This window comes from Solenopsis invicta, chromosome 7 (genome assembly GCF_016802725.1).
Source record: "Solenopsis invicta isolate M01_SB chromosome 7, UNIL_Sinv_3.0, whole genome shotgun sequence".
Lineage (NCBI taxonomy): Eukaryota > Metazoa > Arthropoda > Insecta > Hymenoptera > Formicidae > Solenopsis > Solenopsis invicta.
Genome location: NC_052670.1, coordinates 11,831,328 through 11,853,910, shown reverse-complemented (window position 1 = coordinate 11,853,910; position 22,583 = coordinate 11,831,328). Strand labels below are relative to the sequence as shown.

Genomic DNA, 22,583 nt, shown 5'->3' with positions numbered 1-22,583 from the left:
TCGGTGGTTATTTCGCGAGCTTCAGCGGTCTCTTAAGCTTTCTTTTTACTATAGGGCAGAACTTCAAGGGACATTGTGTATCGTTTAATTAATTACGTATGCGACAAACTTTGTAGTTACTTAAAGCGACTTGCACGCAGCACCGTGATTAGGAAAGCAATTTCAATACCAAAGGTATTGTAATAATGAGTACGGCATTACTGGCCGAAAGCAGTTCTTAGATGCTGAATAATTTTTTCTGAGATTTTTCTGTGAATTTATAAACATTTGTACGTTTGTGAAAAGATATTGTGTTGCGTAATTATGAGAAAGACTCATTTAACTAGTCGAGACGGTAACCATTGAAATGCAAGTCTTGTAAAGCGCATAGCAAGGTGGCACGGATGCACTACAACTGCCGACATCCCCCACGCGCAAAGGTAGCCCTTCGCAAGTGGAAACAGCATCTTTCGCCCGTACCCCCTGATGTAACGCAACGTTTTAACATGGCTTGACGTCTTGAAAAGCGTCTCGACAAAGAAGAAAACGTGACGTTTCTATTGGCTCCTTTCACCTTTATGAAATAGATCGAAGAGTCCGAATCGTCTTGCGAAAGGTAAACGATAGAACGAAGAGAAATACCTACGTCCACATTTTTCACACACAACATTTGTCTCTCTATGAAAGCAAGGTTTGTGGCATTTTTCTCGAGCACTATCGATATATTCCTAGATTATCATTAAAAGACTCGATTCACAATTCGTACGATTTATATATATATCTAGTGACGTATTTCTTTTTATAATATAAAAATGTAGTAGAAAAATAAGAAAGAAGTAATACGCTTCTCAATAATTTTTAATGGCCTCCGCATCGTGTAATGTCATCACTGCTTTCACGTTTTCCAGGGTGCAGAATTTAATATTTATCACTGTGTCAACTAGATATACAATAAATAATCAAAAGACGAGCGAGTCAAAGCGCGGCAATCTTTCTCTGGAATATTAAATTTATTTTGTACGCGCACATGGCTTGCGTATCGTCTTGGAGACTGCATTTAATATTTATATTAAAACACTCGGGGTGCTCCTTCGCGTATCCACTCTTCAATTTTGAATTTCCGCGCATTTCTCGCTTGCTACCGTCCACGGCAACGATAAAGCAGGCGGACACGGTGGCCGTGCGGCTGCACCCTGATCGATTCTCAAACTCATACGTTCGCGCTCGCGCGACAGAATAGCGACGCTTAAGTGCACGATCTTTGCACACTTGGATGCTCTTTCGTACCACGACTGCAGCGCGCAATCGGGACGCAAGCAGCAGCGCGGTCGGCGCAAAAAAAGAGTTCAATATCCCACAATGGCGTATCCGGATCGATCCCTCCGCACGCCCGTCGACCGGCCAACGGAAGTCGTCGGGGTCTCGTCGGATTTCCCTCGTACATGCCGATAGCGCGCCGGTTTGTCGCCCGCATCGAAAAAGTACGGCCGGAAGTCGAAAATCACGATTTTCGCGTCCGCCCGCCGCCGCGCCGTCGACATTTGTCCGTGCGCTCGTCGTGCCGGGCCGAGCCGGGCTTTTGTTCCGCCGACAATGAAGCGCAAAACCGATTGGGAACGGACGCTCTGGCAATCGCATCGTCGCGACGATCGATAGCAATCAGCGTAGTTCGAATCAGAGAATTCAAGTCGTAATGGCTACGTGCGGGAGGAGGGTAACTCCGTCGTGGACCACTGAAATTGAGTCTTTCCGAGCGACAATGTTTTTTTTTCGCGATAACCACTCGCATGGTTTTGTGACTTTCCAACTGATTCGACTCGCAATTGGTTAAGATGGAGATCTTAACGATTAGAGAATTGTCATATTAAAACTCACTGTTGTGCAAATGGCGCCACGCCAATTTACCAAAAGTATAACACACAAAAGATTTAAGGATGTTTCGGCTGTACAATAGAAGTTAAAAGTTATCGAAATTAAAAAACTAAAGATTTTTATGTTTATTCTTTTTTTTTTCCTAATCAACGACAAAAAATTTTGGTCGCGATTGACCGAATTTTGACCCTGAAATCAGAAAGAAGAAAGCAACGAAAAATTTAGTTTATAATGGTTTTTGCAGCGAAAATGACCATATTTTGTTGCAGTTAAATAAATAACTTTTAAACGAGTAAATAGATTTCAAGTAATTTTTACACAAATATTTGTTAGTTTTATTAGTATATAGAAAAAATTTGATTTAATTTGTAATATTATTTCTTCATCAAATTTGCAAATAAGTATTATAAAACGCGATTTTACATAAGATAAAAAAATTAAATAACTTTTAAACAAGTAAGAGAATTGTACTCAAATTTTACACAGATACACATACGTAATAATAGAACAATCTATGGAATTTTTATATATTTGGTAATGTTTTGAGCTGTGACAGATACATCCTTAAAAAGTATTTGGTATGTACTGTAATTCTTATCTTTTGATTCCCGGACTGTTATATTGCATTTAGAGAAAACAAATTTGAGAGTTCTTTTCTTTAAATGACAAGCGAAATATAATGGGTATATTGTAATTTAACTACGCAAAAAAGATTGGCAATGTTAAATGTAAGCAATACAATAGAAGAGCAATATCAAACAATTAAATGCTAATAAAAGATGCATATGACTAATGGGGCCTATCAACTGCTCGCGGCATCGAAATATGGCCGTAATTTTCGATGAGATAGGAAGTTCTGGCGGTGGCAATTCAGCAATTAAAATCTCGTTCGAAGTACGAGCCGAAATCATCATCAAGCCGGCGAACTTTCCCGGTCACCGGAGACAATGAAAGTGAATTTTGATAAGTTCCAAACTCCCCGAAAACCGTCGTTCAGCACCGAGATTATTAAGAGGAAAAGGATTGAAACTCACTCGTGATCTCTTGTTGTTTACTCGCGGTGTGCGACGCCATTTTATTTCGCAGGCTCTTTTCTCGGCTTAATGAAAGAGACGTAATATTTGCGATGCGGAAACGGCAAAACTTTGTTGCCGCGACGCTTTCAGAAAGATTCATATCCCAAGGAATATAGTTTCATGTTTTCCAGAGAAAGAGAGAGAGGGGGAGAAAGAAAGAGAAAGAGATTAACATGTCGCAAGCGCCCGAAATGCGTACTCGCACTAAGCCAAGCATCTCATTCGAGATAAAAGTATTAAAGATGTTGACCAGATTTCAAAAATTTGCGGGATCTCATAACGGATGTGTCAGGTGACGCTTTGCATCTTCATAAAAATTTTTATTCGTGTTCTGGCTCACAGATCCCATCTGTGAAATTGTATTATTAAATATATATATGTATAATATTACATAAATATAATTTTGTACATTTATATGTATTATGTATTTAATAATATAATGGAGAGTAAGTAAAACTGTCACTCATAAACCGAAATAGACTTTTTTGTGATTTTTGAAACGGATATAAGTAAAAAAATAAAAAGTGAATAAAATTGTTTTTAAAAATTTAGTTATTTTAATATTTTCCATTATTTTAATATTTTATTTTTTACTTAATATAATTTATATTATTTTTTTACGTTTTAAATACATGGTAAAATAAAAATATTTTCAACTGGGTAAATAAAACCGCCATCCACAAATGGATGACTTGCGGGAGAAAGTCACGCGTCACTCAGATATAGGTGGCATGGCAGCCAGTGTTAAAAGTGTTCGAAAAAAAACTCCATATCTTTTTATTTTATCTATTCTCCCTGCATTCCCTTCTATATTCCTAAAAATAAATTTACGTAGAGAATAAGTCGCGTCAATTGCTAAGATACTCGAATACTATTCACTCTTATCACTTTCTAAATTAGTGAGAATTTAGAGTGAAAATTCAACTCTTTTTCAAAATTTGAGCTTTTTCAAAAAGCTGAATTTTCTTTTTAGAGTGAGATTGCACTCCAAAGAATTTAGAGACATGATCAATAATATTGTCAAATACTAGCAATATTATTAATTGTGTAATTAATATTAATGAATTGATGTAAAATGTTATCGGTAATTCAAATTTTTTTTTTTTTTTTTGGAACATCAGTAACGCTGCGTGGTAGAGATCAATAATATTAAATAAAAATATCGAATATCGAACAAAAATATCTTGCCATATCTGGAGATGTCTTGTATTTTTGGAAAAGTTTCGAAAAGATTTAACGAAAAAATCTACAATAAAAGATATCTCATGCAACATTTTGAGATGTCATTTCAGATATCCGTGGAGATGTCTTGAAGATATCTTTCAGAAATCTAATACATCTTATATGACGATCGAATGTCTTAAAAATTATTTTAAGATGTCTTTTACACATATTACAAATATCTTAAAAATATCTTTAATAAAATATCTCTTAGATATCCACACAAGCGCTCGATGTCTTCTGGGATGCTTTAATATTTTTACAATCTAAGATTATTTTCGTGATTATTTCAGCCGTGATTGTGAAACTATACTGACACGACCTCTTCGCACAATCGTTATCAATACTCTTACGACACAGCGATACTAATATTCAAGAATAAAAAAAATTTCGATCAATATTCTAAATCAATTCATTAATATTCCCCACACAATGAATGATATTGTTAGTATTTGTTAATACTGACAGTATAGTCTGAGATCTCTATTCTTCGCATTTTCGTAGAATCTTTGGCAACTTTTCGTCCCCGTGTATCGCGTTGGGAGCAATAAATGCGCTGCGGTTCGAGATAATCTCAAAACTTACGGGGTACAGCTTCTTTCTTTTATTACCTATTCCACTAGTAAGAATGGAGTCTGAGAGAAATGTCCTTTTCTCGGAGGCGATCCTATCAGAAGCTCGCGCACGCGTCACGTAGAGGGAATAAAGCGGACGAGCGGCGATAATAAAAGCGGTTCTTAAGGGTTCCCGCCAAATAAATACATCTATCGTGTCACACGCTGACAGCTCTCTTGAGCGGACTCCATCCGCTTGTTTGAGGAAAACCTCACAAAATGCGCAAATATATAGACGGATAGAGATATCCGATGAGCTTTGTCACGATTACTTCTTCTGAAGTGTTTTCGGTCGTTGGTATTTATTGAGCGAATTTATTAACTTAATATTGTCCTGGATTCGAAATACAAATGTTGATTTTATGCCCTAATAAATTGACGGCGTTAAAATAATAAGCCTAAAATAATTGTTACTTTAATCCGTCGTATTTGATATGGAATAAAGGCAGATGACTGAATTAATTTCTAATCCCAATTAATTTTGAGTTTTAATCCAATCACAAATAATGGGAAATGTTACACGCTGACAACTATAGGAAAAGTGTAATTATAAAAATTATGAAACTTTTTCAGATTCTAGCAGTAATTATTCATAATATTTTTGCATACGTTTTATACATCGCGAAAATGTATTTCGCAGAAAAAAAATTTTAGTTTGGAAATTACAAATGGGTATACGATTTTTTTGCCATTTTTCCTCGACTCTGTTCCCATGTTATTAATACAAAACAGAGGAATATATTCCCATGAATTTTTTTGTTAAAATTTGCTCACGCTTGTTATGTTTAATATCAGCAGCTTTATATTTTTGTTTAGTCCACATCTTTGATATTTTAGAAAATAATTTACGAGAATTGAGTGTGTATTTGTCAGCAGTCAACTAACTACGGCTGACGAACAAATTGGGATTGGCCGTTATTGGGAAACTGGCGAAGCCATTGCGCGACGGAAACCGAAGGACGGTGGTGATTCGTTCGAGTACGCGAGCGATTCCGGTGCCATGGGTTTTCGATTACGAAGGGCTCGCCCCGTAATCCCGAAAGGCGTGAAACTCTCGCGAAAACATCGTTCGAACCGAGCTGTGAGAGGAAGCTTGCTGCCGTAAAACTTTCTCTATAAAAGTTGTTATTACAAAGGAGAGACGGTTTATACGTGCAAACCATTGCGTCGCGACGACGACGATATCGGAGTATTGCCGTCATAATCGCGATTAATATTGGACGTGACAGAATCCACGGAGGAATCCCTTGGATTCTTATTGCTTCGTGATTTACGTGATAGACAAGTAGATGTCGATGCGCTGAATTTGGATAAGGGGAATACTTACTGGGGGGGGGGGGATAGTTATTTAGAGAATTACGAAAAAATAAAGAGACTGAGATTTGAGAGATTACACTGCGTATCAATTAAGGATTAAAACAGATTATTTTAGGACGAAGCACTAACAAGAAAAGCGTAATTTTTAAAAACCGTAAAAATATCAAAATATTAAAATTTCTCCTATTTTTGTTTATTTTATATAATTTTTTAAACAATTGGTAAGTTTCCTAATAGGAAAATCTTGTTGAAAGAAATAAATTTTCTCTCTAAAATTTTGTTTTATCTCCTTTCAAATGATAAATTCGCCATAGTTATGCAAGAAACATCCAACTCACATAAAATCCATTTCAAGAAAAATGCGAACAATATTTGATGTGATTTAAAAATGTAGATAAAAACTGTTTTTTTATTAATTTTTTATTTAATGTAAAAAATGCTCTTATTACCCACTGATTTTGCAATAATTCAAAAATTATAAGTTTGTGGGTTGGACGTTTTTCGCATAACTATAAAATAAAAATGAAAAATAGGCTAATTTAATTTGGAGTTTGATTTGATCCCTTCAGAATGACTTCAGCAAAGAAAAAAAGATTTTTCACTACATGTCAGGATATCCTCTATATGCTGTTTCATAATTTTTCGAATTTCCGAGCCTTCCTTGTAAGTAATCTTAGAAATTAGCCGTAATTGTGGCGCAAAGTTATTTGCATGGTTGTTTACAAAATAATCCCATGCGACGCTCTGCGAAGTTCTCGAGATATGCGAGATTTAGAGTTTATGATATCGCTATGGATGCTCGCCACGCGACATAAGCAGGTATTCATTGAAATATGTTGACACAAAGGAGTACTTACGATTCTCCAGCGATATTACGAATTCGAACGACTGCCGGAAAGCAAGGGAAATACCTTCTCGATTTTTCCGGACGACGCGATAAGACCTCGCCCGAGCGGAGATTGCGATCGACGCGATATCATAGCGCGGCGAATCTTTCGGGAATCGTTGACCTTTGTTAGAGATAAAATCCAACAAAAAGGTCAACGATCGGGAATCAAGCGGGACGAGGAAGTAGAATTTTTATCTGTCGCGGGGAATTGTCTTCGGACGAAACGATTGTACAAGTAATAGGAAATTCGCGCTACTTGACTTGTTATCTTGTTGATTACGGAATTTTCGACGATCTCTAATTTTGCAATCGAGATTAAGACGAATGTATAAGTTTACTTATGCAATTATTCTTCTGTAATCATTGTCATTGTGATATTTCGAAGAAGCAAGAAACACTAGAAAATTGTTGACGTTTCTAAGTTTTAAAAAATTCACTTTACTATTTATTCAATTTTTAAAGCCATTTTTCTCGAAAAAATTTTATACTGTTTTTTTTTCCTGGTGCGAAAACTTACTTCCCCACAAATCACGATTTGCAACCAGAATTTGTACAGTATAATACTAATTGTAAGTAAAATTAGATAATAATATTTGTTAACGGAAACAAAGATACGATATTACATTCATAAAATTATTAGTTACAAATTCATTGTCTCCTTGCCAGAACTAACAGTCAATCACTGACTCTCTATTCTAACTTGCAAACATGAGATATTAATTACTCATTATACTGAAACTCATGATGCACCATGGTAGGGTTTTTCATGCAACATGTGCAACTACTCAAAGTAGTTTGCATCTTGCCTCTGTGTGAATCTATTCTCGTGTGTCACCGTGTAAGGACGAAATTAAATCTTGAACGAGATCCATCTAACACGAGATTTAGTTTCCACGTATGGCTCACGCGTAGACAAAAAAACCGCAATTCCCACCAAGATATTTTCAGCCAGAAACTTGCAAAGAGCAATCTCTTTCGATGGAAGTCTTTCAATTTTGCCCTCTCTACGTAACTGGACTGGGGGGGCAGCTCTCAGATTACCGTTATCTCAATGGCGCCGTAGAAACTCAACACCCACGCAATATATCTAACTGGCCAGTTCCTCACCTTTAACCTTGTAGCCGTATATAACGGATAAGACCCCACCTAGCACAAACACTCGTAGATGAAAAAGACAGAGGAAAATGGGAAGTAAGAAGAGAAAACAGGGAAAGATGAAGAAGAGTGCAGCGGGCAGAGAAGGATGTAAGCAGGAAAGATCTTCTTTTGCGCTGAATTCGGGAATTGACCACTTTCTCGGCGACCCTCTTCCTCGACTCGCATGAGAAATCGATGACTTTCTGTATTTATTTCGTAAACACACGCGTATAAATGTCGCGATCGGCGGACAACCTTCGTTACCTTTTCTTTCTTTTTTTTTTAATTTTAGATTTAAGATCTGTAAGATCGCTTAGCTTCGGAGACACGACTGATGCGCTATAGGCATCTGCGCTAGTTCGTCGATCCTTGAATATTCAATAGAATAAAAGCTTCGGAAAATACTTCGCACACTTCCGTCGGAAGTAACGTGGGAAAATGCGGCATCCGGCCGAGCTGCGTTTCCGCTCAAGCGAATATTCACGCATGTTTATTGAACATAACGGCGTAACTGGGATTTTCAGAATTCTCACGTGAATTATATCGAAAAGCATTTTCTTGATCATTATTTTTCAGATACCAGTGATAAATCTATAACTTTATACGCAAAAGTGGGAAAATTAAATTGACCCAACAGATATAAAATAAAAAAAAAAATACAAAAAGACTTTGCTAAAGAATTTAAAAATTTAACTTGTTAAATCATCAAAATAATTATATAGGACGCTCGAATTGATTGCTAGAGTGTCAAAACTTTTTGTAACATTGCTCATCACGTCCTTCATAATTATTTTGATGGTTCAACAAAGTTATTTTCAGATCTGTATCCAACTACTTTTAGATACTTCAGCAAAATCATTCTTTCTGAACGTCTTTGTAACTTAGAAATAATATGTAACACTTCAATCTTTATGTTTTTTTTTATATTAGGTTGAGAAAAAAGAAATCCATTATTTATGTATATACGCATATACATCAATAATGGATTTCTTTTTCCTCAACCTAATATATTTTGGACTTTTTGTAATTGCTCTTTCACTGCATTGTTTTCAGGTTAGTAAAATTTTAAAATGTTTTGTCACTCTTTAAAAGAAATGTCTCTCGGGCTTGAGAGGCCCTGAAATCCGATGAATGTTCGGAATCGCGACTGATTATTCTGCCAAGCGCATCACGCGCGTGACAGAAATCGCGTGCAGTCGCTTCTACGCGTTCAGGTACGTGCTTTTTGTCAAAATCGAGGGTTTTAGTCGAGATCGGAGAGACGAGAGGTTGCGTAAGATCGAGGATAATTACAGCATTGCGTGATGCTGCGTGATGACTCGTTAAAACAGCGCCAAAATTGAGCACAGTCCTCTGTTCACGAGAATTCATGTACGTAACATACGAGTTGCGTATTCACAAAATAAAAAACATTGTAAATAAATATCTCGATAAAAAGCTTCATTTGTAATGCTATTCAGTTCTATTAAAAACATATACACTGATACTTCAAATTATTATTTCGTAAAAAAGGGATATATTTGTGACATTCATCACATTATTTATAAATATTTAAGAATAAAGAAATATTCTAATAATTTAGTTCATTTCACACTGAGAGAAAAAATTGTAGTGACAATTATAAAGGGATAAACATACAAATTCTGTTAACAGAATTATGCTATATAGTTATTGCAACTAAGTTAATGGTTAAAAAACTAATAAAAAATATAGTTGTAATTACTATATTATATGGTAAATTACAACTATTTTTTTATTAGTTCTCTTAATTATAATGTATGTACTTCACTTAACTATTATATATTATAATTAACAAAATTTGTATGGTTGTCCCCTTAGTTGCCACCACTACAATTTTTTCCTTTCAGTGAATATTGTGAATCTGAAAAGATTTAATATTTTATATAACCATGAATAAAAAAGACTAATAATGACAAAAATTTAAGTCTTATTATATCTAAACGTAGGAATAGGTGATATGTATTAAATTATTGGAGTATATTCGCATAAAAATATAGAAAGAAACAAAAAATTATGTACAAAATAATTTAAAATAAAACTTTTAAATTAGCGTTAGCAGGTCGGATGAAGTTGTCAAATATAGTAAGAGTTAATTTAAAAAGTTTTGAATCGAGATGTGCATAAAGTTAAAGTGACTGCAATGCAATTTCCCGTTGCATTTTGGTCCAACGTCCTTAGTTTATGCTTTCTCCCCTTGGCTTTTTAGCTCTTTCAGGAAACCCGTACGGAAATATACGCTCGATACACCGGGGAAAAGTATCGTCCGGCGCCAGCTGCGCTCCCGCAGCGTTGTACATCGAACTAGCCGACGAGTTCGACTCGCCGAGTAAGCAAACATTTGCATCGTGACATACGCGGATCACCTCCTTGCTACAGGGTTTACCTTCCAGATTCGCATATACACGCCAACAGACAGCTTACTGCGGCGAAATCGGATTATAAGCGAATTCGGTGGAACCGATACGAGCCGACTCGCACTGCGCCGGATTTCCGTGCAAATCAATTAAGAATGTGCTGCCAGGTTTCATCGACGACGATTGATTCGATTCGAAAATGTATTATTTGTGGCCACGCGAATAACATTAATGTCTTTAGATTACTGGTTTAAAATTGTAATATCGCATCTTGCAAATCTCTATTACTGATGTAGTGATGTAACGAAGCGCATATTAAAAAAAAAAAAAATTCTTTTCGTGCAACAATTTTTTTTTACATTGATGTCCATTTTTCATTATTATTCAGAAAGTAATATTTATGTATGATTTGTTATCAATCGCATAACATAATGACTCATGATACTTATACGGTTGTTGAATGCGAAAACAGCAAAGGTAAAGGTCGACTTATGATTGACTTGTACTACTAGCGCGTCGTATCAAAATGAGTATTACCAGTCATGTACTGTATAATATGAAAGTTTTCTGGTTAAAAGATTGAAATTTTCTAATTTAAACTATATCTTTGAAGTATGAAAGTGAATGTATTCACTTTATCACCCGCAATTTTTAAAAATATAGCACATATTATTCATTATCCTTTTATTTGATACAAAATGCCACATTACTGTTAATCTTTGATAACACTTTATACAGAAAAATAAAAAAATAAATCACACATCAGATTTTTATTTAATAAGATTAGGCTTTGATGATTAAATCACACGTTACAATAATACTAATAAAAACCGACACTGACAATGTGTGTATAAAGAAAAATTATTCAACTAAACATACGAGTAAATGTTTCAACTATTGGGTGCTCTAAAATCGTTGCATTGGTTTCAAATATAGTCGCAAAGATAATGTGTTATCATGGTAGATAATTATCCGTATTGTATTAAATAGATAGTGTCTCGCGCCAAATGAAGACGCGTGGCGCAAGATCGTCTGTGTCTCTTTACGCAAGTAACGGCAACTTGCAAGCATTCGAGATTATCGGATCTCAATAACAACTGAACCGATCAAGTTCTGAGTAGGCTTAATCGATAGCTTGAGTTTGAATTGTACGTTTCCTACTAACTTGCATTGGCCAGAACTTGCAGTCAACTGTAGCAAGCAATTTACTTAAATTATTAATTACAAGACTAACAGATGATTGTTAAGCAAGATTAATTTAAGTTATTATGTTACGCATTTCATATGTGATTGACGGATAATCGTTAAGTATTGAAGAGGACCCAATACACGATCGAAACGTTTACTCGTACACGGAAAAGACAATTTTGCCGAAATCTGAAAATAATTATGATTTATGTTGAACCATTAAACTTTAAAATTTTTTCAGCATCATGTCTGAATATCTTACATAATTGTTTTGATACTCTAAACATAAAATTATTTTCCAATCTGTGTCTAGCAAAATTTTTAGATACCGCAATAAAATTGTTCTTTCCATGCGTGTTCAGTTGACAAATGAATTTCCTTTGCACACCCTCTGAACCAGTGCCGCCTCTTTTATCGATACTATTGTTATTTCAGATTTATTTCTCATAAATAATACGACTTGTACGGTACACTTTTCGATCAAACCTTACTTTTCGCCGTGATACGCGCGACTTCGACGACGAGCTCGCCCACAGGCTATTAATGCGTGTCTAGCCAGCGGAAACCGCAAGAAAGTTCTCGTCGGCGATGGTCAGGGTAAAGGAGGGAAAAAAAAAGACGAAGCTGAGAAACACGACGCGCGCGGGGCTGGAAACGCGATTGCAGGACCGAGGGCGGGTGTGAAACGCGAGTAATGGAATTGTACCTCCGACTGCGACATTTTACTCGATCTCGACGCTCACGCGGGCGTGTCGTCGTGTGCGCGTTGCGGGAGCGTGTACGCGATCCCGAGAGGAGGTGTGTGCCGGCCAAGCCGTCGGCGACAAGCGGCCGGTGCGCTGCGTATTATCGATCAATTTCGAGCTGACAGCCTGACCGGAGGGTCGTATTCCTCTGGTCGTGGAAGTTGTACCTGACGACGCGGAATCTGGTGTTGGAGCCAGTGGAATTCAACGGCCGAGAGTCACGACGACGACGTTGACGACGACCCTATTGTCGCGCGCGGTCCGGGGAAGAAGAAATTTTCCGCCGCGCGCGCGGCGGACGAGCGCCGATCAAACCGTTGACGGGTGTAATAACGTTTCTACGGCGGAGATCGCGTTCCATACCATTAATTCCCGCCGCGTTGGCAAAATAATTTAAAGCTCGATCGGCAAATGGAGCGGCACCATATGACGCGCCGCGGGAATGCTGACGAGACTCATTAACAATAGCTCGCCCGTAGCGATCTTTCTACCGATTATATCGTACCACTTTATCGACGAATGTACGCTCGTCGACGATCACGCGCGTCATTCGCTCCACCGCGCCACGGTTGCGTTTGCATTAGCCATCGGGAGCGTTGAGTCAACGCGGCCGAAAGATGAGATTTGAATCTTGAACTCTCGAATTCCCTTCCTTCTTCGGATTAACGCGCGCGCGGGGCGAGGATCCTCCGTCTCTCGAGCGTAAACGTGTTTTCCCGATTAAAGGTCGTAGATCGGAAAAATCACGAGCTGGGAAATTACTAGTTATCGGGTGGTAGTTAAAGATCGGCGTTTTATGGTAATGGAAGTCAGGACATTCTCGCGCGCGCGAATCGCAACGGTGTACAGAATATAACCTGGTAATAAGTCGTAAAGTTCGAGGCGACGGTAGTGGAAGATTCGAGTTCGCCAATGCAAAATACTCCGGGAATTGCAGTGCTGCGAGAATTGTCGCGATAATAACTTTCTGCTTCGGCCGCGCTACACAATTACTCCGCGCGCGTAGCGGCGAACTAAATACAAGAGCATTTAATTTCTACTCAATCTATATTTCGCGCTCGCACCCAGCGCTAGAGACGATCGTCGTTAAAACTCTCTTTCAGCCCGACCTCGACAGTTTCCATGCAATCAGGGATGTTTATTGCATTTTATGCGTACATAGGATTTCAAAATAAGAATCGCGATGAGATTTACGAGCGTGTCTCGCTGCGAGAAAGAAGCGACCGCGAAAGCGCGGTTGAAACTTTCTCAATCTTCCCGCCAGTTAGGAATGTATCAGACAAGTATCCCTGCGAATTAAATAAAATTTGGAAATGTGTTTAAATATTAATACTTCAAGTAAATTATATATGTATGAAAGTTGTATGAATGAGATTATATTTTTATTTAATAACATGTTTCTAGTTTATTTACTCTATATGTTATTAAAAATTATTTTTTACATCTAATTAACGAGAATGGCTATACCGGTCGAAAGGAGTTCTTAATGCTCAATAATTTTCTAGGTTAATTTAAAAACACATTTACAAGATTGTCCAAACTGCGCGCCGCATATTCGCCGAATTAAAACCACAGCTTTTAAGAATGTAATATCACGAAATTAAATAGCTATCAATTTAATAATTTTGATATTTACACGCATTTACACGCATATGATCCCTCCTGATCTCGAAAACTATAAAAAAATTTATTGCGAAAACTATTACGTCGACTAGAACTAGTCGACTAGCTAATTTATTTATTTATTTTTTAATTATTTTTTTGTATTAATACTTTAAGTATTCAAGATAATTTATATAAAATTTTCTGATTGTTTAGTTATTTTATAAATAAATTTTGTTTATCTTACAGAACTGATCTCTGCATCGCAATGAAATTTTATATAAATCATCTCTAAATATTTAAAGTATACTTAAATATAGAAATTAAGATTTTTTCCATTATTTCATTATTAATTATATTTTCATTAAAGCACATGTCTACTTCTTGAAGTAATTTTTTATCCAAATAGAAAATCGTCGTCAAATTTTCTCTACTACTTTCAAATGCAATATAAAGCAATCTAATTTTTTCATAATTTCCTTAATGTGTTGAGAAATGTCCTCAAGTCCGCTCAACTTCTCGCCGCGCCATGTCTCATTCTTATGCAACCGAAAATTTAATTAGCGCACGCGCGTTTCATTAGAAAAATTATTATTTAAAAAATCTCATCGTCCTTCGCCGCAAGAAATACCGGTAGACGCGGTTTCTAGACGCTTCATTCGGCGAATTCTTTCACGGAAACGCGCGATGATAAATCGCTGTAATTTTCCGCATAAAATCTCCCAGGGTAGCTCCCTCTGTTCTATCTCCGTCAGGCGATATTGTCTATCTGAATACTTTTTAGCCACGAGAACACACCAAGATTTCTCTGTGCTAGCACACAGACTCGAATTCCGGCTACTAATCAGAGACACATTTTCGCAGGATAGTTTTACAAATGAGAATCCGCTCACACGGGAACGCGTCAGAGAACTCCGCGTTACAACCGTATCAAATTTGCATGAAATCTGGGAACACAAGGTAGATCCTCTGTGGCTTTCTTCGCTTGGCTCGTCTCACCGCGAGGATTTTACCCCTCGAATACACGACCATTACCGTATCTACGTACGCATGATGACACATGCATATGCGCATAACATTCGAGCACATCTGCTTACGCACGCATACGTACAGATATACACACCATCCGCGTCCGTTTGCAATACAAAAATTCCGTTTTTTTTTCGCGCTTTTATAATTATTCCGCTTCGAAGAAAGCCAGTCTAAAATCTCATATTCACGATGAGAAATCACTTCGAGATCTCGGACGGAGAAGAGAATTAATCAATCCCATTTGAACAATTCGGCCAACTGACTAATGCAATTGGTCAATCCTCTTCCTGTCCGAGATCTCTCGGAGCGATTTCGGTATCGTGGATACCAAGCTTCATGCGCATACATATAAAATTGTATTCATTGTGCAATGTCCATTATCGATCGGTGTTCTAACGCAATTCTATGACCTTATGAATGTAAAAATATATTGAAAATATAAGTCCTCCCTTTATTTTCTCCTTTAATCTAATTTGCCTAGATGAGCGATCGATGGAATCGATATGCAACAAATTGATTGTAAACATTCGAGTTACTGAACTGCGAAAATTCATCGCTCACATTCGTTATCCCAATATCAATTACAAAATGTAATAGAACGCGCTGAATGCGGGAAGATTTATTGTGTTTAGCGTAGAACGCCTCTGAATTTCACACCGGATTATTTCCAAAATTGCAATTACTCAGGTTAATCCCGCAATATTTTCGATACGTTTGCTAGCAAATATAGTTCTATCTAAATTAGCAACTTTCCGAAGGAAAAACACCCTCCGCACTCGGAATAAATTAACACCACGGCGCGCGCAGCGAACAGGTAATTTCCTATCGCGATAAGTTACGCGATGTATCGCGCTATAAAACGAATTAGGATGCTGGGATATTGGGCGAAATTGATCGCTACGCAGATACGATGAAATTACTATATATTATAAAAACTACGAGAAATGTGTATGTTTGTTACACGTCATGTTTTATAAGAAACGGTGTTTGTCATTATCTATATGAGTATCTAGATAATCATTTAGATAAAGAAATAGCTTCATCTTTACCTAGATTATTATAATGCATGTTATGTTATCTTTATCTTTATCTTAGATGAAAGAAATGTTATCTTTTTCAAATTATTTAAGATAATTACAATTTACGAGCAATAACAAGAATGGGAAATATTATCCTTGCAGCCTCAACCTTCAAGTTATCATTTATCTTAACAACAGAATTTTTTAAAATGGTAACATGTTCTCAGAAATTTACTGCTAGCAGAAAATTTATAGTATGCGTAACATGAACTATAGATTTTTAGTATTGACAATATATATCGGAATATAACCAAGATTGCACAGATCAGTAGTAGTACAATTTAAATATTGCTCTAAAATTGTAAATTTGAAAACTTACAAGGAATTTTTTCAATCATTGTATAATATGTGTTATATATTTTATGTTTTAACTTTAATTTCATTTGCATACTTTAAAGAGAAATATTTTTTGCCAGATAAATTATTTGAAAAACTTTTGTTTTTAAGAAATACTTAGATTTAGAAATAAACATCGTTTTCATATCCCAAATTATTTTGCTCAATAGAAATATTATTCAAAAATTTATCTAGAAAGCACCATGTATAATTTTATTTTTCATCTATATAAGTTAAAATGAAATAATCTTTACTTTATGTAAAATACATTATTATGTAATGTATCTCATCTTTATCTAGATAATTTTTAATTATTTAAACGCGACACTTGTGCGCATAGCGCACGCAAAATACATTTTTCGCGGAGATGCGGCAAGGAAACATTTTTAGGTGTGACGGAAACGTATGGCCTCGTTTGACATTTCCCAAAACACAAATGAATTATAAAAAAAAAAGCGCACGCGCGAGAAAAAAGGAAAGACAGTGGGAAAATACATAGCAAATATATCTGCGCGTAGATATAATATGTACAGTCTCTATCTGTATATATGTAACATATTTGTTACGCATCTATATATGTATATAGTTATATATGTACTTATATATTTACATATAGACGTGCGCGCCATCCATTTCGAGAGGAAGATTAATGGCGCTTTCGGCGAAAATGCAATTTACCAAGCAATCGACACGCTACGATGATTCGCCCGGAACGCAAAAACGGTCGGCGAGGTTTCTCGCTTGAGAGGAGTGTGGGAAAAAAGATCCGGTCAATCTGCATCACGGCGGTAAGACGGAAGACCGATTGCGCCCCGTGAACGCGTTCCGTGAATACGGGAACGGTCGATCGGCATCGGCCGATAGGCCGAATTACCAGAGCATCAGACATTCGTCGAAATCGCGTATTGTAAAATGTAAAAAGCATCGTAAATGAAAAAGAGAAAACGGAGTGAGGGGGGGGGGGAATAGAAAAACTACGGGAGACGCGGGTCGTTCGTACGTGATAACTATGCGACGCGGACGCATTACACTATTACGTCGCGCACAATTCCCGCCGGTGCATCGCGGCGGCTCGTTTCACGCTCTCGGAACAACCCTGAATTAACCGTGTTCGCTGTAGCACGAGCGGATAATAACGTTGCCGCTGCTGCTATTGCGCGCACCCGCGATACGAATGAATGAACTTATCTGTATGTTGATTCGACGCGGATATGCGCGCGGAGTTTGTTATTGAATAAACGGTCGCCGTGGCATGGCGAGCGGGATCATAGTCGGCGGGTATTATGTTAGGCACCATGCCTGCTGTGCTTATTTCCGATGCCGTTGACTGTAGACTCTCGCGTCTGTCAAAGAACGCGCATTGTTCAGTAAAGTCGATGCCGGACAATGTGGACATTGTCGTAACGACTGAACGTTGTCGCAATACGAGTCTAATTCGATGCTAAAGTTAATAGCTATTACGTTGTGCACATTATGTTATCACAGACTCTGTGTTGTCATAAATACAATATAAAATGGTAAATGTTTAGCAAAGATAGAATCTAGAGAATTAAAAATTATTATTTCTAGCATTATTTTTTTCAATATTTTTTCAAGAAACTTTTTGACGTTAATTATATTTTTCCAAGAAAATTAATGAACATTATTACAATAATGTTACAATAATATATTAAATGCAAAGCATGCGTATAGTCATAAAATTAATTAGATGCGAGATGTGGAAATTTATTTTCTGCTACAAATACAATAAATATTATAAATTTTCAACACGATTGAAAGTGAAAATTCTTGCCAGTGATGCATTTCCATTAAAAATGTGCTTTTGATTTGTAGCACAAAATAAACTCCCAATATCTCGTATGTCCAGACAATTATTATAGTTCTGTGAGTGTACATAAGATCATCTTGTTTTCTTAATATTATTTTAATTTTCTTTTCTGAATTTTTATCTTTTATGCACATTTTCAGACTTAAGTAAGAACAAATAAAGATAGAGATAAAGCAGAATCGGTGCTTTGTTACAATTTTAGTTATTCTTAAGTACATCTTTCAATCTGATTTTGTTAATGACAGACCAGTGAATTTTTTTCACTTTGAATACAAGTTTGTTTCTGATAGAAATGTATCATCTGCAAAGGTATTCGCTTCTAATCGAATTTTCCCTAAAAAATTATAATAATAAATCGTATATATATTTAATAAACGATAAAAAATAAAGAAATAATTGCTAATAAAATGTAAGCGCGATGAATGCACAGACATGTATTCTTGCAGCCTATTTTTAAACATACACGTTGTGAATAAATATTAAATATCATAATAAATATTGTGATTATTAATAACATTTAATATCACAGTGATATCTTTGTTATCGTCGTTGTGGTTTTTTTTTGTTCCGCAGGAATGTGTAATTAACGAGGTTGTTTTCAGCGAGATAACAAATTCGAAGACGCTGATATTCGAGCAGCAATCGGAACAATGGCTGGGCGGAAACGGGGCGGAATAATACCGGCCATTTTCGCTGCATTAATTTTTCAACACCCACCTATAGAGCTGTGTTAGGCTAAGCATGAATTATGAACACATTACGGCCGGGATACAAATTGATTTATGGTCGCGGCGTCTCGCCGTGCATATCTAATATCCCCTGGCGATATTCTTCAGCCAGGGCGCGGGTCACGGAATACGATTAATCTGCATAGCGGATCTCGTCAGATTCCTTAATAGCGCTTTTATTATGTTTCTGTCTCCGTCTCTTACCGACGGACCATTAAAAGCTTTAGGAACAATTGCTGATATGTTTTTGATTCCAGGAATTTCCCGACAGGCAATGTAGTATCTATTATGCATCCAATTTTTAAGCAATCTATGTTTCATCAACAAGAGGACAAACATGAATTTTTTTTTTAAATATTAGACAGTGCCTATATAATTCTTTGATTTTCAAGCAACATAAAATACAGTTTATCAAAACTCCTAATTACATACTATAATTATTACTCTTCTTTTTCCTTATTAGAAAAAATATTTGATAAAGGGCGCACGAGCACTTGACTTAAATTATCAAACTATTTAATGATGCTATGGTAAAGAGAAATTTTTGTTCCGGTGAATTGTAATGTGTAGTCAGGTTCTCTCGATTGGTATGGCAAAGAGATTCGGAATGAATTTTGTTTAACCTTCCTCGATTCCGCTCGTTAATGCTGGATTCGCATTCTGGATGCATTCGGCATGTTAATTACAGGTCTATTAAATTGCTGCCGCGATCGTTACATAGTGAAATAGCTGCCAATACAGTTTTATAGTAAGTATACCACTATTAATGGTCGTCGTGCGAGTATCCCGCAATATAAAGCTACAAATCAGATTACACGTTGCGGGAGGGGGAGGGGGGGGGAGAGGAGACGGGATTATCATCCTATTAACTATCCGATTCACGCTGTAAAATATGTTTATTCGCTCCGGCTTGTAATTAGATTCATTAACTCCCTTGCACTCGCCGGGAAGATAATTATGCCGCCTGATTAAAACGGTTGACGTAGTTCGATTTAAATTCGAACGAATTTCCTCTCTCCATTAATTAAATTTCCTATGAACGGCGTTCCGCAGCGCGACAATAACACTGGACGAGATACTAAACAGCAGCCGCTTCGTTCCCTATCGTCGCGAAATTGAGGATGAGCCTCGTGATATCCTCCTTAGGCGCTATAAATGTTCAGTCATTCGTCTTCTGTCACAATGATGGTGGTCGTTGCCCGCGCAATATAAACGCGCGAAGAGCAAAAATGTAGAAGGAAGCGGTGAACAACGGCGAAATATTTAACGCGTATTCTACGTAAATTGGCGATCGTTAAATTTAGCTGGCTTACGCTGAAATAAAAAGAAATGAGCGTATCATCTACGAAAAAAAGAACTAATTATATATATCTGACGTAAGTCAGATTAAATGTTTGTTGAAATAGTACATGGGAATAATAACACCGAAGTAAAACTGAAATATTTTAAGTAGAAGTACTATAATAAACGTTGCTAGAAGCTGAATGTCTGAAAGTAAATTCTACTGTAGAATGATTTAACAGTTGTATAGTTATTCCCTGCTGTTGTTTTGTTGCTCCAAGCGATAAAGCTGCAATTAATTACCATGTTACGCGTGCCGTTATACGCGGTATAACAGTTTCAACAAGATGCTTAATAAGACAATTTTACAAATAATGAAAGTATTTCCTAATGTAAGTAATAATTGCATGGCTTGGCTTCATATATTCTATAGCTTGGTGTATTGTGCATCCGTTGAATCATTCGGAATACTATATATGTATATACCTATTCCGGCGGAGTTTTATATCAAGCGAATCACACTCTGTTGCGCGAAGTTGAAAGAGTAATTGAGAGAGAAAAGAGCCGAAAATTTGAATAAAGTAAACGTTTACCGCCTGCATCCGCAACAATCACGGCGCTGGTCTGTGAAATAAAATTTAATTCCGGTGCGGACGCGTCTCGAATGTGAGATTGCTCGCAATCTCCGCGTTCTAGAGGCGGAATTAATCAAATATTCATCAGCGTGAGAGAGCTACAAGAAGAAAGTTTTCGATGAAGGATAATCAAAGGGTAGGTCAGATCTCTTATATTGGTTTCGTTAACCTTGCGCAGCTTTTCGCAAAAATGTTCAGGTTGAAGTTCGAAATCAGAAAACGATTAGTGGAAATTAGATTAAAGAGATTGAATATCATTTTAATAAAAGATAAATCCAATATGAGTTTAATAATAGTTACATCTGCAAATTATTATATATATTATTAATAAACATAAGGCGAAGTGTATTTGAAACAGGATAACCTGGTGTCTCAGCAAACAAAGAAATAAAAATGCACAAAGCAAAATAATCACAGATCTGATGTTATCGCGACATCACGGACTCCGAAACAACATCCACCCTAACGATAACGCGACGCTTCCATAAATAATTATTCGCGATTCAGAAGACGGAATTAATCAAGTATTGATCTGTGAATGGGAAAAGGACTCCGGGGAATGGAAGTTTTTTCCGCTGTGACTTCGTGAAAACGAAAGAGAAAGGAACGGTAGGGACGGCCCAGTCGGGAGGATGGGCCAGGAGCGAGATACACGTGACAAGAATGACAAAAAAGGTAATCCCGCCTGACGCAGGGGCCTGGTCGCAGGGGAGAACGGAGACGCGACAGAGAGCCATTGACTTCGAAGACCCCGTTTCCTTGCACCATCCCCTCGAGGCGTCCGATGATTACATCCACCCTTCTCCTCCGACATCTCCGAAGACTCTCCAGACACAAACGGAGCGAAGTCCCCGTTTATATTCCCATGTGTCATCGACAATACCAAATAATTTGTTTCAATGGTATTTCATAAATCGATTAACACCGTCGGAACGCCGGAATTTGTATATCAGAGGGAAGATAAAATTAGAAATCACGTCGCGGCATGATTGCACCTCCACCACGATTTGGAAGAAGGGATACTACCCTTCTGTTAATCTCGTTTCGTCTTTCGTCATCACGTCTCGTCTAATGAAAATAAGAAAGTCTAAAAATCTCTCTTTCTTAAAAGTTTATGTTAAGCAAAGGAACAAATTTGTATTGTGTAACGTGCTGCATGTATAAGTGGATAAGTATGGAAATACAAGGAGTATTTATAACGAGGCGTTATTTCTGAAAATAACTGGAAAGAAGTTTATATTTGCATGCTGCAAAGAAAGTAGGAAGAATATGAAAAATGTTCTTAGCACTTGTATTATTTTGTATTTTTTGTTCTACATGCGCACGAGTTCTAGAAGTATTTTCTGTAAAATTATACATTTATTTGATTAAAATATGAAATAATAATGGCAACATTGAGAAAGACTTCCTCGTAAAACACAATTAATTAAAAAAAACTAACTATATATTTATTAATATTATTAAAAATACATTCGGTTAAAGCGCTTATGGACACAAAGAACTCTCTACTTTCTATCTTTTAAATTTTTAAATAATATCAACTTCCGCGGAAATAACGTTCTTTACCTTCAAAATAGATCTCATATGATCCGAAAGCAGTTATCCGTATGAAGGAGCGTAACTAAAATATCGTTCGTATCAAGAGAAG

At 36.7% G+C, this 22,583-nt stretch overlaps 1 protein-coding gene across 4 annotated transcripts in view; it reads right to left on the bottom strand.

Moving 5' to 3' along the window:
* Positions 1-22,583, bottom strand: part of LOC105202414 (hemicentin-2) — a 417,498-nt gene that overhangs the window by 44,347 nt on the left and 350,568 nt on the right. The gene's annotated exons all lie outside the window — the stretch shown is intronic.